Genomic DNA, 8,707 nt, shown 5'->3' on the forward strand with positions numbered 1-8,707 from the left:
AAATACTGGTTGTTTTCAGGAACTCTATGTGTATGTTCTCCACTCTAGAAATGTGACTAGGCAATTGAACCATTTACATTTCATTTACTAAATATGGGGTTTCATGCTAAGAAGGGAAATCTGTGAGGAAAGTAAAGAGAACAGGAAAGAAATACTGCAGCTCAGCACAACCTTAATATTAATCTATATTGTTTTTAATCATAGAAACTGTTTCTTGGGGTACTTCCAGAGACCGAGACCAGGGGGAAACTCCACAATGAAATAATGATACCTTAAAATCTACCAATATTGAAGATAAAGGTTGTACTATGCACATGTTAAATTTATCAGAAAAAGATTGTTGCAAGGAGCAGTTCACATGACTAAGAGAGAATTCTTTCAAAATGACGGCTGTTCAGGCTTTATAGGAAATACTAGCTTAAAAGAAATTTGGAAATAGAAGAAAGTTCCAACCAAAGAAAACAATTATAAATATTCTTAATTGCCTGGAAATAATTTGTCATACAAAATTGGACTGATATACGTTTATACAAAAGCTTCAGATGCATTGATGTTGTAATGCCTTTTAGAAGCCCAGCATATTTTTGCACAGAGTGTTCCAATAACACATTACAGAAAGGATATGACTTTCACTTTTTACTTCTGTCTCCCTTCTTCACTCCATTCTCCTCCACTTTTTTCACTTCACTTTTCTCTTTTCTTTTTTTTTTTTTTCATTTTGCAGGGCAGGGGGGAAGCATAAAATAACTGGAAGACACAGTAACTGCTACTCAGTGTATTTTATTATTTCAGGAATTCGTTCCAAGCTGGGTTGCAATTACATTTAAAAGTTGAGAATAATGGGCTATTGACATGTATATAGTTTTAGAAATATAAGGCCTCATTTTCTCAGCTGGAATTTCCCCACAATGTGCATTTGCATTACATTAGAGATGCTCTTTCTAAAAAGAGCATAGCATATTCAGACATTTTGACATTATCTGGGTCAGAGGCAACATTTAAAAGCAATAGCCCTACATCTACTGTGAATCTCTTACAAGCACACACAATGCATTAGTGAAAATGAGGAGAAAACTGAGAGGTTCTCCATATTAAGCTATAGTTTATGACATACCTGCCTGCACCAGACATTAATCTGCAGGAGATAGATTGTCATGGTCATGGTCCCCTGCTCTACTCCAATTGCATATACATTACCTAAATTGAAATCTGCACTTCTTCACACCATGCATAGTTTGATGTGACCTAGAAATGGTAGGATGCATAAACTAGTGGTTTTCATGGTGCATATAATCATCTCCATTTTCCATGTATTTACCTACACATATAGCAGCTGCAAGTTTTTTCTTATGGCTTAACAATGAGGACTTTATTTTCCCTTAGCTTAGCTGAGTTCTAGCTAACTTGTCAGGCTCAAAATTGCATGGCACTGGTTAAGTATATAAGCAACTCAGTACCTTTCTTGTTCCCAGAAGTGCCTAAGACATAACAAGAAAGGAATGCAGAAGTTTTTCACCTGTTATAATTGTTTTATAAAGCCCTTACAATGTATTCTTTGTCATCTTCCAAGAATGGGTCATTTATGATGGTAATGCTTACACAAGTGTGTTTTATGAATAGAAAGATCTGTGTAATTGGTGTGGTATTATAAGTGAAAACCCATGGAGGTGGCACAAGATGTATTTAACTTTCTAATTCACCACTTGCAAGATTTCCAGATATCAGATCTTCAATTTGTCCTTCATTGACATACTCCATTCTAAATGAAAAGAGCTCCAAATTAGTACCACACAACTGTAATTACTGACATATTAAAGCCAGGGTAAAAGATGGGGTTTTCTTCCTTTCTCTTTTTATGTATCTTTTCTAATATTTCTCCCCACTCCCACTTCCACCACCAACACAAATTTCCCCTTTTCAAATTCCCCTATTTTAATGCTCTTCCTCTCCTTCCTTCTTAAAAATCTGACATCACCTGTTGTTCCCTTGGCTCTCCACTTTTTCTAATCCTGGCCTATCCCTCATACACAATATATCTCTCCTATCACTTCTACTGCTGCCTTCAGTTGGTTTTTTTTTTCACAGCCTCTCCTCTCTTCCTGTTTTCCTGTTCATTCTACTGTATCCCTTTCTAACCAGAAAACCACAATTGCCAGTCCCTTCACCTTCCTCTCTCCCCTCCCTTTTAATTGAACCCTGGATTTTCTTTGATAAACCAGTCCTTCTTGATTGCCTGTCCCCACCTCTCCTCCTCCAGCTGGCAGAAGGATATTTCTCTTGCATTCCAGTGCATGAATTTCCAGCTCTAGCTTCTCTAGAGCTATTGATCAATAACCATCAGAGAATAAGCTTCTTAGTAGAACCACAAAAATGTGTCCAACAGCAGATGTCACTCCCTTGACTCCTGGAAAAAAGAAAACCCTAAAATCAGCAGACTTGCAAGGAACCTCGTATGATCCTGTACGGAGGACATCCCAGAAGACTGAAGCTTGTTATTCTTCCAATTAGGTAAGGAGGCTAGATAGGACCTGAAGAAAGGAGAACTTTGGATGTCCTTTTCCTTGTCTAAGCATCAGGAACGATCACTCTTCTTCCAACCTCTGCTCCAAAGTTTAACTAGCTCTCCCTTGTGTTTGGAACAAACCTAGGCAAAGGTATGTGCTTTTCTTCTAAGGGAAGGATTTGTTGCCTGCTACTGCAGCAGAGGAGGAAGGCTTCCTTACATACAACACTGGGTTCACTGCTCCACCAACACATGAGAGACTGTATCACAGTTTTCTTCCCACAAGGCAGAACAACTGTCACAGGTCTCTCCCTCTTAAGTGGAGAAGTGTTGGAAAGTGGGAGCAGATGGACCAGTATTATTTTTTTCCACAGCAAGTAGGCAGTTTCTGTTCTTTTCCCCAAATTTAGCTAGCTGCCAACCGCTGTGCCTGTGAACAAGCATTCCTACTAACACATTTGATTCCTGTGCTGTGTCCCATTAGACAAGATAAAGTGATTTCACTTTGCTCCACCATAAAACACCAACAGTAAGGCTGCCAGGTAACACTAGAAAGCACATACTGCCTCTGTTTTTCATCTCTTTTTCTTGCAGGTGAAATCAATGCCCGGTGCCCCACCCAGGCCTGGGAGAAAATAAAATTTCTATGTGATTCTATTAGCAGTACTACTCATCCCATTGCCTTTCTGATGCAAATTAACCCCTTTAATGAAGTTATTGACATTTTAAACATGATTTTATGGTATTAGCACATGACAATGAGTGTTTTAAATAGCAAATGTGGCTTAAAATATAGTAAAAGACAAAAAGAGATGAAGAAGGAAAAATGCAAGGAATTGTGTGTTAGTGTCTAAAAAGCAGCAAGGAACAAAACAGGAGGTGACAATGGTGATTATACAGAGACAGGATTTAGAAATTAAATAGCTTTATTTTGGTAAAATTCTTTGTTCAGACTAAGAAGGAAAAGAAAATATTTTATTATTGATTTTAGGACTTTCTAAGCCTAAAATGAAGTAGAAAGATCTGTTCATAAAATGTATATAACACAATTGGTGAGAAATTGCTTTGAAGCTATATAATATGTTGTGTAAAGAGAAATTCTCTGATATGACTGGGATGAAGAGATATCCCAAGCATTCCACAAGGTTTTAAATTGCTGATAAGCAGCAATAGCAGATTATTCTGGCAGCTGTATAGCAAGTAAATAAATATTTCAATATTTTTGTAGAGTAAGCAATTTTGCTTAATCAACAAAACTGTTCAGGAAATTAATATGGCTTGACAAAACAGAACTTGAGTTCTTTGTCACATGGTGAGGCAGCAAAGAAGTCCTGATAAAGATTAAGCAACACACCACCAAAGATCTGCAAGGACAATAATGTGGCCTGTCTGCTCTCTATTTTGTGCCTGATTCGGTGCTCCAGGAAATCTGGGCACTATACCTTCATGTAATTTGGCTCCAGGAACAGGTCTTGTTCCATTCAGCATATGACTAACTATTCCATTTTTGTCTAAAAATTATTTCTTATGATCAGCATTTTTCCGCATCCCTTCTGCCCTCAGATGCTGCAGAAGTTTTACTGGCAATTTGGAGCTCACTGATGCTGGCTTTGCTTGATTTTCCTTTCTTCCTTGGCTCCTTTACTGCTTTATCTCACAGTGACTGGGGCATTTTCTCTTGAATAATCAGTTATTGCTTCTTTTAAGACTAGAAGCTATTTGCTATATGTGGAAATCAAAAATTTTGTCCTGATCATTCCTTAAGGAGATTTATAATGTAAAACTCCTGGTAAAGTGGTTTAGGGCACAGTAAATCAAAACCCAATGTCCTACAATATGAAGTATTTAGGCAGAGGTATTCTGGCTATAATTAAGTGCTACTAAAACAAACACTTGAGTCTGGTTACATTATAGTTTGAAAATAGAAATTTTCACTGTGCAAATGCAGGTGTTGCTGATGCAGGAATTAGTTTTCTAATTTTTGACAAACCCGTCTGTTATAGGCAGGCACAATTCAACAAAACTAAACAAAAAACTTTTCCACAAGAATGTGCCTGTCTCAGTGAAATTACAAATACAGGATGGTGTTTGTTCTTGAAATAAAAGGGAAGGCTAACTCAAATACCCCCAATGAAAAACAAGAGTTAGATGGGCTGGTCACTTACCTGATAAAAGGAGATATTTACCTGATAAAGGGAGATGTGGGAATTCAAGTCATGTCCACCTCATAAACAGCTCAGTTGCACGTCTGGATCACAAGCAGTGGACAATTTCCAAACCAGTTCTACTGGGATGCAAAACCAGAAAAAGTTGAGGGAAGCAGCAGATAAACTTAGTTGCTGCGAAATAGGTGAGGGAGTTGGCTTATTCTTTTCTGTGATAATATCTCAAAGATACTGCTGGCTGAGTTATTAAAATAATGTGTAATTTGAAAAGTCTAAAAATATACATAAATTAATATGGAAAAGTTAACAATTACCAAAACTCCAATATTTGTTCATGTTGAAATAACTGATGCACTTCCAATATGCACAAACTTTATTCTAACATTTTGCCAAGAAATGCTTTATAGAAATTAATATGAAAATCACATTCTGTTGCATTGGCATAAACTGTAACCACAAATTGGAAGTGCTGATACTTACTGAAGGCCATATTCTAACAGATTTATCTATATGGGATATTTCATTAACATTACAGACATCACCCAATCTTGTAAGCTTGCAATCATTTTGAAAATGATTTCCAAACCCTGGCTAAATCATTCTTTGCATTACAACAGTCAGCACCATTCTAAGGGTTTACAGTGTAGTAAAATATTTTCAGACTCTTCAGCTGAGGAGAAGGACAGGCCTTCCTAAAAACTGTAATCCTTCAAGTCCTTTATGTCCAGAGTCAAAGGCCTATTGCATTCTTCCGTGGCTTTTCTTCTCCCAGGACTTCACGTTTCCCATCCAAGACAACCTTAAAATGAGCTGCCAAGAAAGAATCAAGCAAACTTTTGAAGATACACGTAGAAGGTACATATTTATATCTCTGTATCTACATAGCTAAATCCATACACAGGTGTATGTGCACACACACAACAGGCGCATGGAGGGAGGAGTACAGCTTGTACTTCGGAAAATATCCTACAGCTTCTTGTTTTACCTTATTATTCCACAGCAATAGCCACTCCTGGAACTGCAAAGAATGGCAGGTTACAGTCTGCTGCAGGTAAGAGCCACACTGTTAAGTCATTCTTGTAAGAATTCCCAGTAAACAGTTGTGAAATCATCTCTGATTGCTTTTTCTCTACTTCATCAGGGGTTGCAATGAGGAGTCACATTATTTATATGCTATTTCTCATACACAAAAGTGAAAATCTTTGAGCTTTACAATAGTTGACCAAATAGGGAGCAGAAAACTTAGGACCCTAGTTAAAGAATAATTAACACTTGTAGACTTAATTGCTGAAATTCTTCCCCAGTGGGGGCTTGCAAGTTATAACTGCTAAGACTTTAAAAAGAAAAATGTGAAACTACTTTTACTGATGTTATTGAACAGTTAGATAACAGCAAAAATCCATCAGTGCAAGAGTGTGTGGCAAATAAGTGCTCAGACAAGTTCACCTAAAATTCCTGTTTCAAGAAATACTATACATTACTTTAAACTCCTTCTAGTGCAAGGGGATTTGATTTCCACCCATCTATTCCAACACCAACTCCATCACTGCAACAACAACAAAAAGGCACAAACAGGAATCCTGAATACCTATAAACTGCATCTCAATGCACTTTTGTAAAGAAATCAAGTTTGGATCTAAACAGAAGAACAGACAGCATCGCAGCCACACTACATGGAGTCATAAGATGGATATTTATACTTACAAGTGCTGTTCTGATTTATTAAATGAGACCAAACATGAAGCATAATGAACTATCATTTCAAAATAGGCATTTCATGTCCTTCTTTAGCAGTAAAATAGTTAGTCCAATATAATTGTCTATGTAAGGTCAGTCATAAACCAGTGGAATACAATGTAGATATTCCAGTCTGCTCCATATTATGGAACTGATTTCCTAGAGAGTCCTTCCTTAGCTGAGAAGGTTTTAAAACTAGATCTCCAAGAGAAGATTATATCTGCCAGCAGATTATATCTGTAAGCACTGCACACTAAGTTTTCTTTAAATTGTGTTACAGAAGAGGGATATAACCAGATGGGAACATGAAAGTTGGTCTGTAGTTTTAAAAAAATAAAAAGATGTAAAAGCCTAAATTTACAACTTACATTTGAAGGACTAACATTAGAAAAGGTCTTCAGCCAAATATGATGACTTGGGCCCAGAAAGTTTTAGCTGAGCATAAAGTTTTAGCTAGTGATCTGAAATGAGAATGGAACCGGGCTAGAGCACGAGGCTTGGAATAGACTGGTAAGCCACAGCAGGAACTGGATCAGACAGAGGATGCCAGGCTACAGCTAAGAGAGAGGCGCCAAGAAACAGGTGTGATTCGGATATGAGTTTGTTAGATACAGAACCATCATTAAGTTTGAGACCAGACGGACAGATAAGAAGGATTTTAGATGTGAAGCTGAGACAGAATACTAGATTTTCTCTGTTGTAGAGAAGTTAGCTTCTGGAGTTCACTTGCTGTAGTAGTGGAAGAATAGGAATTGGAACTGCTATGCGCCACTTGACTGACTGATCTGTCAAGAGCTGTATTAGGATTAGTCTGGTACCTGGAGGATGTCCACAGCTGGATTTTACGGCCTTTATTAAAAAGTGTATTACTATAACTTCAGCATTCAATTTTTTTTTTTTTTTTTTTTTAACTGCAGATCTTCATTCCAAAAAAGGGGAAAAATTTTTTTTTTTTTTTTTTTTTTGACTGCAGAGTCTGCATGCAGAAAATGTGAAACAATAGCAGATCAGTCGCTGTATATCTAAGGACTTTACTCACTGGTCTTAAAATGACACATGGGCCATGCCTACCTTAAACCTGTAAAGATTCACTACGATTTCTGGCTTATTATTTTTATAATGAAAGGAAATTGACATGAAAAATTAGATATATTAGATATGCCTGGCAACCAAACAGCCAAATTAGCAAAATTCACAACTATTGGTTTTATTATTGGTTTTTTGTCCTTTTATTTGTCCTTTTCTATCTGTGCATTAGCTATCTTGCTTGCCCAACACTACAGATACAATATGTACCTTGGAGAAGAGTCATCTACATGTTGCCTATATGTTGGGGCTCCTCACCCCTGCTGTAGGGTCCCGGGAGAGGGGCCCTGAGGGGAGGCACGGGGTTTCCCTGCCCCTGGTCAGCCTCGTTCCCCATTGGTTGTTTTATGTTCCCCTGCAAGGCAAGGGCAAGGACCCTCGGGTCCCGTGATTGCCAGAGTTCCTTGGCAGAGCCCCGGCCATGCAGCTGGGGAAATAAACATCTCTCTGAAACATCTATCCGGAATCGGTCCATATATATTTCTTTTCCATGGGCCTTGTTGTTTGATACAGCGTGTTGCAGTATCCCCACTGTAACAAATGGTGGAGAATTGCGAGCAGAACGATCCCCGATCCTCAAGGACAGAAAATTTGTGAGAAAAAACCACTCTAGATCTCTCTCTTCTCGCCTTGGTTTGGATATTCTCCCTGGACTATGGAAGAATCATGGGAAATGTGGCTCTCTGAGTCACAGAAAGAAATGTATCTAGAAGTTAAAGGAATCCTTGAACAACAAAACAAGAAAGTATTTTTTCTAGGTGATCTAGAACATTTTTTTAACTGGCTTTTCAAAAATTTCTTTTATATTTCTCGAGACTTACTTTTTGATATTGATCCTCCTGGAACTAGTCTCGAGTGTTTTTGGTACAAGATCTGGGATGAGATAAGGGATCAAACAAAACATGCATTAGTGATAGAACCTCTCCATGGATCAATTGTAATCAGTGAAGCTCTTCAGGAGCATTTGTATGGTCCCATTACCCCTGTAGCAGAGGATGGCTGTAATCCCGTGGCCGAGGCCGTGTGGCCGCCATCCCAGGAGTGTGTGACTGCAGCTGTGCCAGCGGAGGTGCCTGTGCTGGATGCGCCTGGCCCCCTTGGGAGCCCACGCCTTATCGCAGACCCCATCCCTGTCTCGGGTCCCCGGCTGCTCAACCATGAGCGAGGGAGCGATGCCACAGGCGCCGCGGGTGCCGGGGGGCACATGCAGCCGAGA

General features: G+C 38.6%; 2 long non-coding RNA genes across 2 annotated transcripts; one reads left to right on the top strand and one right to left on the bottom strand.

Moving 5' to 3' along the window:
• Positions 1-764: 764 nt before the first annotated feature.
• LOC108446377 lies at positions 765-5,646 on the bottom strand. Its single transcript, XR_001861551.1, has 2 exons — positions 4,690-5,646; positions 765-2,404 (listed from the first exon to the last, which is right to left on the bottom strand). It is a non-coding gene; the product is annotated as an uncharacterized LOC108446377 (long non-coding RNA).
• LOC108446378 lies at positions 2,398-7,913 on the top strand. The gene is made up of 4 exons (XR_001861552.1): positions 2,398-2,508; positions 5,441-5,523; positions 5,669-5,719; positions 7,379-7,913. It is a non-coding gene; the product is annotated as an uncharacterized LOC108446378 (long non-coding RNA).
• The last annotated feature ends 794 nt before the right edge of the window (positions 7,914-8,707 follow it).

This window comes from Corvus brachyrhynchos, unplaced genomic scaffold (genome assembly GCF_000691975.1).
Source record: "Corvus brachyrhynchos isolate BGI_N302 unplaced genomic scaffold, ASM69197v1 scaffold194, whole genome shotgun sequence".
Lineage (NCBI taxonomy): Eukaryota > Metazoa > Chordata > Aves > Passeriformes > Corvidae > Corvus > Corvus brachyrhynchos.